This window comes from Athene cunicularia, assembly GCF_003259725.1.
Source record: "Athene cunicularia isolate RWA chromosome 1 unlocalized genomic scaffold, athCun1 chr1_part2, whole genome shotgun sequence".
NCBI classification, from domain to species: Eukaryota; Metazoa; Chordata; class Aves; order Strigiformes; family Strigidae; genus Athene; species Athene cunicularia.
This window is the reverse complement of record NW_020799092.1, coordinates 26,269,518-26,283,758: the sequence shown is the minus strand read 5'-3', so window position 1 is coordinate 26,283,758 and position 14,241 is coordinate 26,269,518. Positions and strand designations below refer to the sequence as shown.

The 14,241-nt window shown below is 39.7% G+C and overlaps 1 long non-coding RNA gene across 1 annotated transcript in view; it reads left to right on the top strand.

Moving 5' to 3' along the window:
* Positions 1-2,078: 2,078 nt before the first annotated feature.
* The window catches only part of LOC113491505, a 118,642-nt gene continuing 106,479 nt past the window's right edge, over positions 2,079-14,241 (top strand). Inside the window, exon 1 of the long non-coding RNA XR_003400424.1 lies at positions 2,079-2,326. This is a non-coding gene — a long non-coding RNA (uncharacterized LOC113491505). The remainder of the gene's footprint in view (positions 2,327-14,241) is intronic.

The following is a 14,241-nucleotide window of genomic DNA, read 5'->3' as shown; positions in this document are numbered from 1 at the left end:
GGGGGGGGGGGGGACGGGACACGACAACATTTACTGATCATGCAAGGTTTTGCACGGAACTTGCCATTTGTCATTTCATTACCGTTCGGTAGAAAAAATAGCCCCTTTTTTTTCCCCCCTCCGCTTCTAGGTGCCACATAAAATTGTACAGTATGTTTGCTTCAGATAGTGCCAGAGAAGCATAATGAGGTGTTTAGTCACAGTTTGGATGTGGTATTGGTCGGAAACAGCGCAGGAACCGTGGGCTAGATTTTTCAGGGGAATAGTCCTTGTAATCCAAGGCTTGCCTAAATCCCAACCTGGTATCCAGGCAATACCGAGACACTAAATTCTCTGTTCCCTTTTTGTTAGGCTGTTATCTGCTGAATATTTTCCTTTTCTTGCGAGGTCTTCAGCATGGCTGGGGATTTTGGTGGTGTGGTTTGTTGTTTTGGTTTGGTGGTTTTTTTTTTTTTCTTCTGTTAACCCGTGGATTTCTGTCTGCTCCCTTTTTTTTGCAGAGCGCCTTGGTGAATATGAACACAAAGTCTGGAGTAAGTCTGCCTTTCTGATGTGGAATACGTGGATGGGAGGGCTTTGCGGGGTGGATTTTTATAGACCAGTAAAACAGTAACGTGCTAACATTCCCCTCCTATGTATTTGGATTTAAAAGTTAGCGTTCTGTGTCAGAGCACTCCAGTATGATGAGAGGTACACGTATCACCTCATACTCTGCCATTTAAAGAAAAAAGGTTTCTGGGTGAATAAAGATGTCTACAAATACTATAGTACCGAGGCTATTCTGCAGGTTAATTATATTTTACTCTATGTGCAGAATACAGCATTATGCAGGCTTTGAGATTTCAAAATTGTCTACTGGAAACCTATTGGGATGTAGGACAATAAGGAACTGCAAACACCTCTGCTAATAGTGCGAGTGTATCACTTGTTTATAAGGGGGTACGCAATCATACACGGATAAATATGTAGTAGGTGCTGGGATTACAAAATCATTTTGGACTTGGCATTACTTAGTACACTACCTGTAATAGATGTTGTCGTCCCCTAACACACATCTTAATATAGCCTTAACGTTTTTATTTTAATATCAGTTTTGCTCCGTCAGCAAACAGAATAGCATGAAGCTGTGGATTCAGGTTACATATTTAGTTCTAAATTTCAATAATCAGGCAGTTTATTTTCCTGTTAATTTTATCGTCCTAATGATAGCTGAACAGCTGATCTTTGTGCAGTTGTTTGCAAAAAAATTGAGCTTTAGGTTGCTGAATCCTCAATATACTGTATTTTTGCTTTGTTGTTGAATGCTGGAGCTGGTTATTGGAAAATAAGGGGGTGTGTTTTGAGATGGTAGGAAAAGTTGTTTTTATCACTTTGTATTCATAGTCAATATTCTCTGGTTAAATAGAATATGAAATGTTGTATAATTACAGTGTCATTTAAATAATGAATTAAAGCCAGCAGATGATACAATATGCAAAACAGTTTATAGCAACAATCAATTTCCATATAGTCCAATGTGCTGCGAAATTATTGATAAAATAAATTGTATAAAATACAGTAAGAGTAAGGATGTGTTGGGTGATACTTGCTATGCAGTATCATTATGAACTGTCCTGTAGATACTCTGATCCAAAGCACCTGATAATCTGGGTGAGGTTATGAGCATACATAAGACGAGAAAGCTTTACTCAAATGGGGTTTTTTTTTGAATTGATTTTAAAAATAGAAATTTATTTTAGAGTTAAAGAGATCTGGCTGAGTTTCAAGTCCATAGAACCCCAGGGACTGAGGAGAAAACCTCTAGAACGTCTTTCTAAGCTTGCCTTTGTGTTGGCATCTATTACTATTGCAAAATACACAGGCTTGTCTGAGGATGCTCTGAAAAGCCTCTGATTTGTGAATTTTTCCAGTACCAATGGAAAACACGTTATATTCAATGCTAAAAAGAAATGAGGGCTTGATTCTGCCATCAACGTAGAGCATTTTTAATGATGTTTCCTGTGATTTGAATAGAGTGTCAAATCAGGCCTACCAAATTTGTTTGAAATGGAACAGAAAATACAAATATATGGGTGCAAATATGTTTATTTGTTTCTAATCTGCCTAATTAAATCAGCAATGTGGTATCTGGTGTCCATTAAAAATGTTTGGGTGTTTTTGTTTTGTTTTTTTTTCCAGTGCCTGGCTTTGAAAGCATTTCATGGTCAGTGACAAAAAATGAGGAAGAGGAGGGTGTGGCTGCCACTTAGAGGATCTGGCCCTGCAGTCGGGCACTCGCTTGTGGAGACGTGGTCCTTTGGCGTGACAAAACATGGACTTCTTTCAGGTAAAACAAAATATTATTTTTTTTTAAATCAGAAATCAAGTAATCATGTAATCCTATTATTTCTTAATGCATATTTCTGAAGAACAGTCGGTTGTCCTTGCTTGAGTTTGGTAGCTTTATTTGCATCTTGTTCTGCCCCAGATCTCTCAACTCCTTCACTAACCATGACAAAACCAACAAAAACTAGTTCCAACTTTACAGAGTAATAAGGAAAGTGGTTTGGTATGCCTTTTTATTCTGAATATCCAACAAGGGATTGACCCTGTAGGCTCTAGAATGTATCTGTATCCACTTGCTAGTATTTATTTCCATGCAGTGTGCTGCACCATTAGCCACTGAACTGGCACATATACACACAGATGTTTTTGTCTATAGTTCTTTATATTATGGTGGCAATTACAGAATCGCAAAAGCCTGGAATGAGACTTTGAGAATATTTTCAGGTAACAGTTCTTGTGGGATGAGATTTTGACAGTATTTCCAGTAAAACTGTGTATGTGTGTATATATATATATATATATATATATTTATATAAGATGTAGTTCATGCTTGTTACAAGGGCTATTTCTTAATAATGCTTATTTATAATCTGAATTCTGGATAATTGATATTAAAGCTATTCTTCTGCAGTGGCATGATTTTATCACTATTTTTTTTCCTCTGCTGCTGCAAATGTGTTTTGAAAATGCATGACTTTTACTGATACTGTGAGTGAAGATGGAGCTGAAAAAACTTCTTCAGTAGTATAACCACTCACAGGTGTGGTTACAGAATCTGCTCCCTCATCTCCTCTCTTACATTTGAGCTCATCATCTCTTAATTATGTACCCTTGTTTTCCTTTGAAGAGCAGCAGCGTGTGGGTTGTGGTGAGGTATTATCACAGTTTGGGTGAATTGTTAGCCACAAGACTGAAGGCTAACTGTAGCAAACCACCAGACAAGTGGCAATATCCCAGGATCTGACACACATCTTGGAATCCCTTTATAATTATTAAATGGGTTTTGCAAATAAAGATGTGGGGATGGGGAAAAAAGATAATAAAATAAACAAGGAAACGCATTTGTATAGTAAAACAATGTCTTCCAGTTCAGGTTCTTGCTAATTATTTACAGGAAGGGGAAGAGCAGGTGGCAAAGCAAAAGTAGATGTTTTTAATTATTTTTGAGAAGTTTGAGCGATGCATTGATAGCATTGTATCAGGCTAAGCAGCTCGCTTAGAGGATGAATGACTTCGCTTTAGTTAAAGTGAACTTGTCTTTTTTTTTTTTTTGACGTTGCTTTTGGCCATAGGAAACAAAAGTAGAAATTACTGCATTGGATCAGATCCACAGTCTAATTAATGCTAAGTCTACCCTGACAGTTCTTACAAAGGGTTGATTGGTAAGAGAACGGAGGGCAAAGACGACCAACATTTGATCCTTTTGGAATACCCTGTCCTTGTCAGAAAGTGGGCCAGCTAGATCCCTTGGCCAATGGCTCTATCATGGCTTTGCGCAAAGATCTTTATGGTCTTTCCAGCAAACAATCCCGTTTAACACTATATTTCTGTGGGCTATGAATAGAACCGTATTCTTTCAGAATCCCACTGATGTCCCCTAATGATGGTGCCGATTTTTCGCATGCTCAGCCTGCACTTTGTAGAAATAATGTATTCCCACCGTTTGAATTTGCTGCTTATTTCATTTCACTGAATAATCCCATTCAAGGCTGGAAGTAGGCGAGAAAGTCAGATGACAATTCCTGACTTTCAAAGTACGTGTCTCTGTTGTGCTCCCTGTTGCTCACGTGCTCGCTAACACAAACGGGTTCATCACCTCGTGGTTTTGTATACGGCAGTCTTTTTGTAAGTCAAATCATTTTAGTCACCTGTCCTTGCACTGCTCTTACCTCTGTAGCTTTACTGAGGTGAGGTGAAAAGAACTGGAGATGGCATTCTCCGTGAAGGTATTTCCCTGGCAGGTATATATTAGGAGGGTAATGTTGTGCTTTCTCGCATGCATCATAAAACTTGCCTTATTTGACATCTCTGCGTGTACATGAAAGCTTTTGTCGACTTGTTACGATGGCACCCTGGTCTTTCCCCTTCCCCGAGAACGTTGCAATATGATTTCCTTAGCAATGATTTAAAAAAAAAAAAAATAAAAATTATAGTGTTTCAGATTGACTCCTTAAACCCTTCAGTAACCCAAATACACTCCCCTCCCTTGTCAGTTTTGCCACTCTTGTTTTAGAGCTGATCTTTCCAGACTGCTAACTGAAGTTAAAAGCTGATAACCAGCATGGCCTCTGCACACAACAACAGTTAACCTTTCTCTTCTTAAAACGTCTTTCTTTTTATTCCTACATTTTAATTTTGGCTGCTTAGCTCGGTTTTAATCATGACTCCAACTTTCAGTCATGATTACTCTGTTTTCTTTATGGTCTTTATGAGTCACATTATCAAAGCCCTTTTGAAAGGCCAAATAAATAGTAATTTCTTCTGCGGATGCACTCCAAGTTAAAAAAGACCTATTTTTCATTATGTTAGCGGTGTTGTTTTTCTCTCCATTATGTAATCACTGCTTAGGCATTAAAGTTATAATCTGTTAAAGTAGCCTTCCAGAAGGTCTACTAAATGCTAGAATTCATTGGCATGTAATCTGGATCATCATTTGTGGCTATTTTTAAGGAGTGCTACCCTTTCGTTCCTGACAGGAGAGAGCAGGTTTTTGTTGGAAACCCTGCCTCCAACCTTGAGCAGCTTCAGAACTCCTGCTTGCCTTTTCATTTGTCCTGTTATTTCAGCACTTGCTGTTTTGGTATCTGCTGCTCTTTCTCCCTTTACTTGCAAAAGAATTGCTTCATGGGATTTGTCTCATCTGTCTGGAGGGACCAGAGGAGACAATTTGATCACTTCGATATCATAGATTTTTCCACTTGTGTTGAGCCTTAATAAATTCTCTTGAAGCTAAAAGGTACTTTGGGGTCTGTCTGGATTTCTGGGCATCAGGAGATAAAGGTGTATCCAGGAATATGGGGTAGTGTCAGTATTGCTCCACTCCCCCCCAGAATGGACTGTGCAAGAATTTTGTGTCACAAAGTCATGTTTCCTCCCTTTTCCTGTTGAGGAGAAGGGACGTCTTATTCCATAACTTTCCAGAATGTGGTTTTCACTTCCCACCTTGGAGGGAGAGTGCTGTTGGCTGGTGTGAAAGAGAACTGGGAGATGAAAGACTGGGCGGTATAATCTTGAACTTTCACTGGAAGTAGTGGGTCTACTTTTTTTTTTCCCAACAAGAAATGCTAATGTGGTCATACAGGGTGAGAAAGGGTGAGTTTACCCTTTTGCATGACTAAGTCTCTCAAGGTCATAATCATCAGTTATCTTTTCTGCAGTGTTTTTTCTCCTCTTTATTCACTCCCTTTGTTTCCCAGTACTATTTCAGACTTGCCAGACAACTGTTGTGCAGTCTTCCTGCTTCTAATGTATGTCAATAAATTGTCCTTATGTCTTTGGTTCAGTCCTTATGCTCCTTATCTCCATTTTTAAGTTTTACTTTCTAAGTACATTCTTTGTTCTAGTTGTTTCAGTATCGGGGCTTTTGTTTTTCGGACAAGGTACCTCTTTGCCTCAATCTATTGCAGAGCTTTTCTCAGTACTCGGATTGCCCTTGTCCACCTACTACTTCTGTGTCTAGAGATTTTGTTAACTTTTTTTTTTCCCTGATGGATATGCTATGCCTGCGCAATCTTCCATGCATAAAAGCAGAGTGTTCCCATTGAAGTCAATGGGAAGGTCTGATAAATGTAAAACGTTTGGTGCTGTATTTTAAATACTTGCTGTACATTTTTCACTAGGTGCTTGGTTTGCTCTGCACACAGGCTTTTCTAAACTTGTCTGCCAAAGCTTTCTGACTCCACTGTTCTTTCTTTGACTCCTGGTATATAATAAGCAGCCCAATACTTTTAGATTTCAGGGAAGAGCAATCACTGGAAGCAGTATGATTAGATTTGATTGTTCCAGGCACAGAAGTGGACAGGTGAGAAAATGTAGAAGAGAGCTACACTGAGTGCCAGTCTTTCACCCACCTGCAGTGGGAGTACCGCCCATCACGGTGCAAACACATGGTTTGGAAGTTTCTTCTTTACGCTTGGCCATGTTGGAATCTGTTGTGAGCCATCTGGGCTAAACCCTGTGCTCCCCAGTGGGACGTGTATGCTAAGAAGACTTCCTCCTTTTGGTTTTCCTGATGACAGTAAGTTTCCCTCTCTTCCTACTGGGGCGAGGAAAGATCAGAAACCATAGGAGCGAGGAACAGCAGTGGTGGGTGAAGAAGGAAATTATTCTTTTCACAGAGCGAACGTAAGAAGGAAAACATGATGTTATTTTTATTGGATTCTTGATTTCATTTATCTGTTCAGATCCTTGTAAAAACATTGGAAATGCAGGGGTTCCTGGCTATGAAGAAGACTGCAAATGGGAAGAGTGACTTCTCAAATGTCCTGAAGAGGAGTGTAGAGAATTTTCCTTCCTCGTCCTGCCTGATAGTTGAGGATGCAGGGCTAGCAGGAGAGGCAGGAAGGGGCAGAGCGTAGCAGTGTGAGTGCAGGCTGGGTATCACGAGACCTCAGCTTGCCACGCTTTATGCATTAATTCACATTGCTAGAGACTAGAAAACTGCAGGTATTGTTGTGGATTCGAAAGCAGTTATTTTGCACAAAGTATCTGAGAATTGAAGGACACCCTCTCCCTCCTACTCCCATCCATGCAGTGAACTCCTGTACTGTGCTGCTCTAAGACCTTGGGTTTTGGAGTCTCCTTTCAAAGTCAGCTGGCGTGGTGGGTGATCCAGGGCTGATTTCAACTTCATTTAGCCCCCATGAGGTTTCTCTCTGGTGCTGAGCTCCCTGCGCCGAGGACTTTGATCAGCTTGGGCCCCCTGCCTGGCCTTATTCCTATTATTTTCTTCTGGAACCTCTAGCAACGTTCAGCTTCATTAGAAGTGCTTCTGCCTGAGGGTAGAGAGACTAAAATGTCCTAGTCTAGACCACTCCCTTCCACATGCTCTTTTCCTCCCATCCTGGCCGAGTAACTGATGGTAACATCTGCATCCCGGTGAGCGATAGCACCACAGATGAGGAAACGGAGGCACAAAGCAAAAATTGGGATCATTCAGCAGGCCAGAAGATTAGAGGTGAGAATGGAAAGGAGACAATCCAGCATGCTGTCGAATTGGCCACGTTGCCTCCCGTATGTCACCAGTGCGGCATTAATGTAGCCCTTTCAAGAGATGCTTCTGTTGATATGTTTCATATTAATAATGATGTTCTCGGATATGATAAAGTGTGTAACAGAAAGCTTAGCAGACAAAGGAGGTGCTTATTTAGCCTGATTAAGCCTAGCTATCAGCACATGTGAATCCTTACAGGCAGCGTGTTTTCACTTTATTTTCCTTGGTTTCTTTTTTGCGATGAGCCATCCTCGGAGTTGGGAATTATCTACAGCATCAGGCAACTTTTCTGCCTATCAACATACTACAGGATATTTTAAGATTCACATTTATAATAGCTACAAAAGATTACACATTCTAATAACTATTTTAAGACCGAAACAATTTAATAAATGAAGTCGGAACGCTTCAAGAGGAGATATAAAAGAAAAATTGTATTGAGGTGATAGCTTTCACTTAAAATGTTTTTATAACTAAAAAAACCCTCTTCAAAACAGCTGGCTAGCTGTGCAGAAATTAACCTGGTTTTAGAAGGAAGACCACATGAAGTTCATATGTACTTTTGCTCTGGAATTAATGTGCCATTGAGCCTTGGCAGCTTAAGGTGTCTCTATTTTGAAGGGGGGGTAGGGGGGAAGTCAAATGATTTAGTGACTGAAGAGAGTTGCCACTTGCGTGAGCTCCATCCCTAGGGATATGACCTTTTTAATCCTCTTTAGTTAATGTATTGGTGATCTTTACTTAGGCAGAGTAAACAGTGCTGTTCTGAACAAAGGGGAGGTCATGCTTCCTGCATTACACTCTGACCCTGGGGTCGCGGCCTTTGTTCACTTCTCAATGGGAATTGCTCTCAGAGGGCCACCACAAAATGGAGAACTAATTTAGGCACGTGCTGGCAGAGAATGGCAGAGTATCAGGTTTGCTTCACCCGAACCTCCGAGCGTGCAGCAGTCACAGCCAGAGTAGAAGTCAAACTATTTCAAAGAGGACGTATTAGCTCTTTCCTTACCGATGGCTGTGGCGCTTAATCCCTCGTTGAACCAAATATATTGCTTGGGTCTTCCCCACCCCGTGCTGCCAGTAATTCAATTTTTCTGTTTTCAGCCTTTAAACTTCTTTTTATTTATTTTTTTCCCCTCCTCTCACTGGACTGTTCCAAATGAAGAAGCGTTAGACTAGTGAGAATTAGAGAATTTTTCTCTTAAAAGAGAGAAACCACGTGGCAATTGCAGCGTTGAACTTGGGCCTCTGAGGTCTCAGAATAAGCATTGTTTCTCAGCCTGTAAGGAAACGTGATGCTGTGTCCCAGCAGATTGTATTCATCACTTTTTTCATAACATTTTCTTTGTGTTGCACCAAGTAAATACACGCACAGAGCCCTGTGGAGCCAAGCATGGTAAGCATGGGGTCCTAAGGCAAAGTGAACGAGAACTTCCTCATATTTATCACTAATTTTATGTAAAAATGCTGCTGATTTTCTTTTTTTTTTCTTTTTGTGGCAGAACATATTGTATCTCATTTTTAGTTGCTGTGACTTGGAAACATATATTAACGTGGAAGCTGGGATAAATTATCTGGAAGACTCACGTATAGAAAACCATCACCTTTCAGTGTTTATTATTTTCCATCTATATGCTGTTCTTTGCTGAGCAGTGAAATCTGTGAAATACAATGCTAGACTATAAAATAATTAAACTGTAAACACGTATCCTCAGTCAAAATACTGCTTTCCCACATTCCTTCCTTGTATCAAAAAAAAAAAAAAAAAAAAAAATTGCTGTTGACAGCCAAGTTGTGTAAAACACAGCAGGGTTAAAACGGAGCACAAGGGATGTATGTGTATTGGGGGCAGCTTCGAATGTTGCCATCACAAAAATAAGTCATACTATGATAGTAAGCTTTGAGGCTTCTGTGGCAGTTGACATGAATAGAACGGAGATAAAAATGTGTAGGACAGTAAATTTTTAGCTCTTAAACTTGGGTATTTCTGGGCTTACTGGTGGGGTTTTCTTGTGGTTTTTGTTTTTTTTTTTGTGCTTTATACAGCTATAAATCCCTAGAAGACTCTACTGTATTGGCCTGATGGAGTGCAGGGGGGGTTCACCTGATGTTAGCTGCTGGTTTAGGGAACAGTCCTGCACGTGCTGTGCTGTCCGCAGTTGTGTTTCTCCTGACTCCTTTCAGACCGCTTTAGGAACAAGCACTAAGCCATCCAAGAGATGCCTCTCGGTCGGTGTCTTCTGTAGGGTTGCGGGCACCTCTCGTGTTCAGGCCGCTGTTGTGGAGCAGGAGGTTTAACCATGCTGGAGGGGCTCAGTCCTGCTGGGGGCCTGGCAGGGGGGTGTGGGCTGGTCCCCAGCACCGCTGCCTTGCCCAGAGCATCCTTCTCCCGAGGCTTCTCCAGGCACGGGGCAGGGCTCGACAGAGAGCCTGGGGTCCTGTTGCTGCCTTTGCTACGCGGATTTTGCCTCTGTACCAGACTTTTCAGAGAAGAGGGCATGCTGCTTTTTTTTTTTTAATTGTTGCAGGCTTTCAAGCCTTTTCTTTTTTTCTCCTTCAGATTATGTGTTGTAATACGGATTTGCCCGATACAGAATACTGTAACTCTCTTTTGTGTAAGACAGCAAAATTCTTCTGTTTCTTTCTCCTTCCTCATTTTGATTTCTTTGCATTCCAGTCATTTCAACTAAAATGTTCTGCCTTTCCCTTAGTTTTCTTGAAGTTGTATTATTTAAACAAACACCATCTACTCTCAGATTTAAGAGTGCATTCTGTGATACAACAAAATAAGCTCTTCAAACAAAAGAAATGGCCAAGCAACCGAAGCATCATGCTCTTGTAAGGAAAAGTTGCATTCCAAGCTGAGCCAAACGTGAACAGCAGAGAGTTTGTACGTGAGCAGCAAGTGACACTGACTACAGCAATACTGAAACCAACCCTTCTGTGTCCTTTATTCGTTGCTTAAAATTCCCAAAGTCCACTAGCTTTAGATTTTAATGGAAGCCAGAGGGGAAAGGTGTATTTATTATACCCATTATCTAATAAAAAAAATACTGCCAGGTTAGCATAGGTATATTCCTCACTTGTTACTTAGTTATAATTAACACACTTACTAAATTAAAATAATAAGGTCCATCCCCTCTCACCATGTGTTCTTCAGTACCAGTGTTGCTTTTCTGTTGTCTGCAGGGTTTTAAAGACTAAAGAGAGTGTTGAGGAAATGTCAGTTGCATTTATTCTTGTGGTATTTTTTGCCTTAAAGCACGGATATGGTTGTGCTTTGTTTGGAGGTAATGAGCTGTAGGAGAATTTTAAAATGTGGATAGCTGCTTAGAGTAAAAGGGGAAAAAAATTATTCAGCCAATATTCAAATTTTAAAATAGTTCTTTTTCCTCAAAAAGATACTGGAACCTCACAATAACTATAATAAGTGCCTGCTCAAAAGAAAAACTAGTTTTTTCTTAGGGTGTGTTAAGTATTTCAACATGCAATATGATAATCAAAGACATCATAGTAGAAGTCCCTCTTCTGAAAGCTTCCTACTGCGTGGAGCCTTTTGGAAATGTTTTGCTTTGAACGTTCCTGATTCAAGCCTCTCAGGGTTGTGGGTTGGGTTTTTTTTGGTTTTTTTTTTTCTTTTTCTGTTTTACTGTTTTAAAAAGAGCTTTATCCCTGTCAAAGTTTGGATGAATAGAACGGGCAGAGAATAGTCTGTTATACTGCATGCACTTGATTCCTCAGCATTACTACTTCTGGTAGCGATTTCTCCAGTGAGTGTACCTGGTAAAGTTTAGTGGTGGTGAAGACTTTTATCGTTTCCTAGACAAAGGCGTTACTGAAATTCAAAATACGAACTTCTGTATTATTTTTATAAATTTGCTTTATCAAAACTGTTTCCAAATGTGACCCCTGCAGTGAAAACGAAGTAAGAACCATTCATATGTAACAGCCTCCTCTGTTAAGCAACTGTTGTCCACCTGTCTATTCCGCTTTTAATATTAAGCCATTTCTGATTACCCCGTTGATTTCCTTGATCCTTTGGACAATGATTTGCAATATATCAGTTTATCTAAGGAGAGGGGGGAAAAAAAAAAAAAAGAAAAATTAAAAAAATAGTCTTGTGTAATATGGATTTGGCCAGGCTTCAGATGCACCATGGAAATTACTGAGTCTCTTCTTTACTTTTTGAAGATAAACATTTTTCTAAACACCGGACTGCCGGATATGTATATTTAGGCCCAATGTAACTCAGCAAAATATTTGCCCGATTTGTCTTCTGGTGAAATATTTTCTGCCTCTTTCCATTGAATACTCGAATAAAAAGAAATATGTGCAAGTTTCAAAATGCTAAATGGATACAAGTAGCTGCATATCGTACATTTTTGTGTGTGTGGTTTTAAATGAATATTAGGGTGAGCAGAAAATACAAGACAGACTTCAGTTGCACCTGTAAAAATACAAATGCTACTTCTCCGTGAAGTATTTTTGCATCGCTGTATTTTTCTGTGGCACGAGGATACCATCCTTATGTTTTTCCACTGGCATTATCCACTTTGGAAAGAAAAATGCATGACAGCCTCAAAATGGCCTTCTGTTAGGGAAGGGCAAAGATGAAAGCTGGAATAACGGAGTAGATCCAGCACAAAATGGCCTTTTCCAATAGATTTCCAATAAATTTCTCACACTGATTAAAGTTTTGGCCATTAGCTGGCCAGTGAAAGCTGAAAAATGATACAGTAATTCTGATATTCCTATAAAAATCTTCCCCTGTATGTACAGGATACCCATTTTCTAGGCGAGCCTGTGTATAAGTCCAGTCTTAAAGCAAAACTATGGTTTGCACGTCCCCGTAATGAACCTTAAGTATCTATTTTGCTTTCCCTCCATGCTGAAAACGCCGAGCGCTGCCAGCTGAGTGCTGGAACAACATTTTGGGCTGTGTGTGCTTTATTAGGCGCAATCCCTGATCTTTATGTCAGCCTCCCTAATTCTTTCAGGTCTAGTACAGGTCTCGCATTCAGGAGCCACAGAGCGCTTGGCTGGACGTGTTCTCTGAGCGTAGTGATGAGTTGTCACAATAACGTTGAAGGGATGGAATCACTGCTGATGCTGTGCTGTTACGATCAACTTCTTTTGTATAGTTCTTAAACTGTATTTTAGACGTATTAACCGTTTCTAAAATGACATTTATTTGTCTAACTAGAAAAAAAGAAGTCCTGAACCGTGCCCTTCATGATTTTCCTGTTATAATTCAAATGTTAATAGTCTTCAGGCTGCTTTATTAAAAGACTGTGATTTATATCGAGCAGTATTCTGTAAACTGAATATTAATTTACAGTCTTACTCTAATAGTATTTATACTTATTGGGCTGTTGTAACATGAGACCATAAATGTACACATACACGTACACCTCTCTCTGGTGTATAGGTCCACCCGTTTGCACAGAGCACACACGTATGTGTGTGGGCACACACACGTAGAAGAGGTGAAGAGTACGTGATTTTGTTAAAAAGGTTGTTGGGGGAAGGGAGAAATTGCTTAATTTTCTTACAAATAAATGATGGAAGTGATGTGGGCTTTAGATGATAACTTTGGTTTTGGTATTTGGCTTCAAAAGTTTTGGAAAAGCAGATTTATTTCTAAGTGAGTCAGGGAGAGTTCTGTATTTCAAACCAAGCCTCACTGTCCTGTTGCCAAGAGGCAAAAAGTCTTTCTCCCGTCGTTTTCTCCCTGCACAATTTTCTGAAGTTACTTGTTTGCACTAGAAAAAAAAAACACTGTGCAATTTTCTTGCAATTTTTGGTGGACCAAGAAAAATTCATAGCATTACATTTCTGTTGATATTTTCTGGAAATATATATTTAAGAACTGACCTTTTAACACTTTGCTTTTACCATCCATCTAAAATCTCCAGTAAAATGCATTTATGCCCTAGGAAAAAATGGTTAAATTTGAAACTTGAAATTTCCATGGATTAGTCACTGATACCCCTGGGAACTTTCGGTATTCTGAAAAGGAAGTGTTTTTAAACAACTGAAAAACAATTCACTGAGTAAGTCTGGAAGCAGCTTTTCACTGTTCTACCCCCCCCTTTTTTTTGTGATGCCAGTGTTATCATTCACATTATATTTTATTAGTGTAGATAGCAGAGTAAAAACTCCACTGAATGTTTTCCTTATAAGAGTCTTTGCGTTGGTTTTGTCAGGCTGTAATAAACGTAATTAAAATAACATTATGGCATACCTTTAATCTGCATAGATGCTGATTAATCTTTTAAAAAGCAAAATGGGAAATTATAAAAAAATATTTTTTGGCACCGAGGTTCTGGTTTGCTGGCAACACAGAAATGACCTTTTTTTTTAAAAAAACCCCAACATTTTACGGGTTGTGTAATGTAAAAGTAATAGAATGTAAAGGTCTCTCCTTTGGATGAGAACAGAAACTGTTCCTTTCAGAGCGTGGTGCTCTGAGTTGAGGCCTTGCTGCTGCCGGGTCTGCTTTGGAGTCCCAGAGCCATCACTCCACTGCTGCAGCTGCTGGGAGTGGGGCAAGTTTGAACTTCTACTGATGCACGCTGCTACCTCGTGCCTTGTTCACAGCCTGCCTTGGGAGTGGGGCCGTTGTTGTCCCTTCAGTTTTGCTAACATCCTTTCTGTGTACTCTGTCTTTTTTTTTTTTTTTTTTTTTTTTTTTTTTTTTTTTT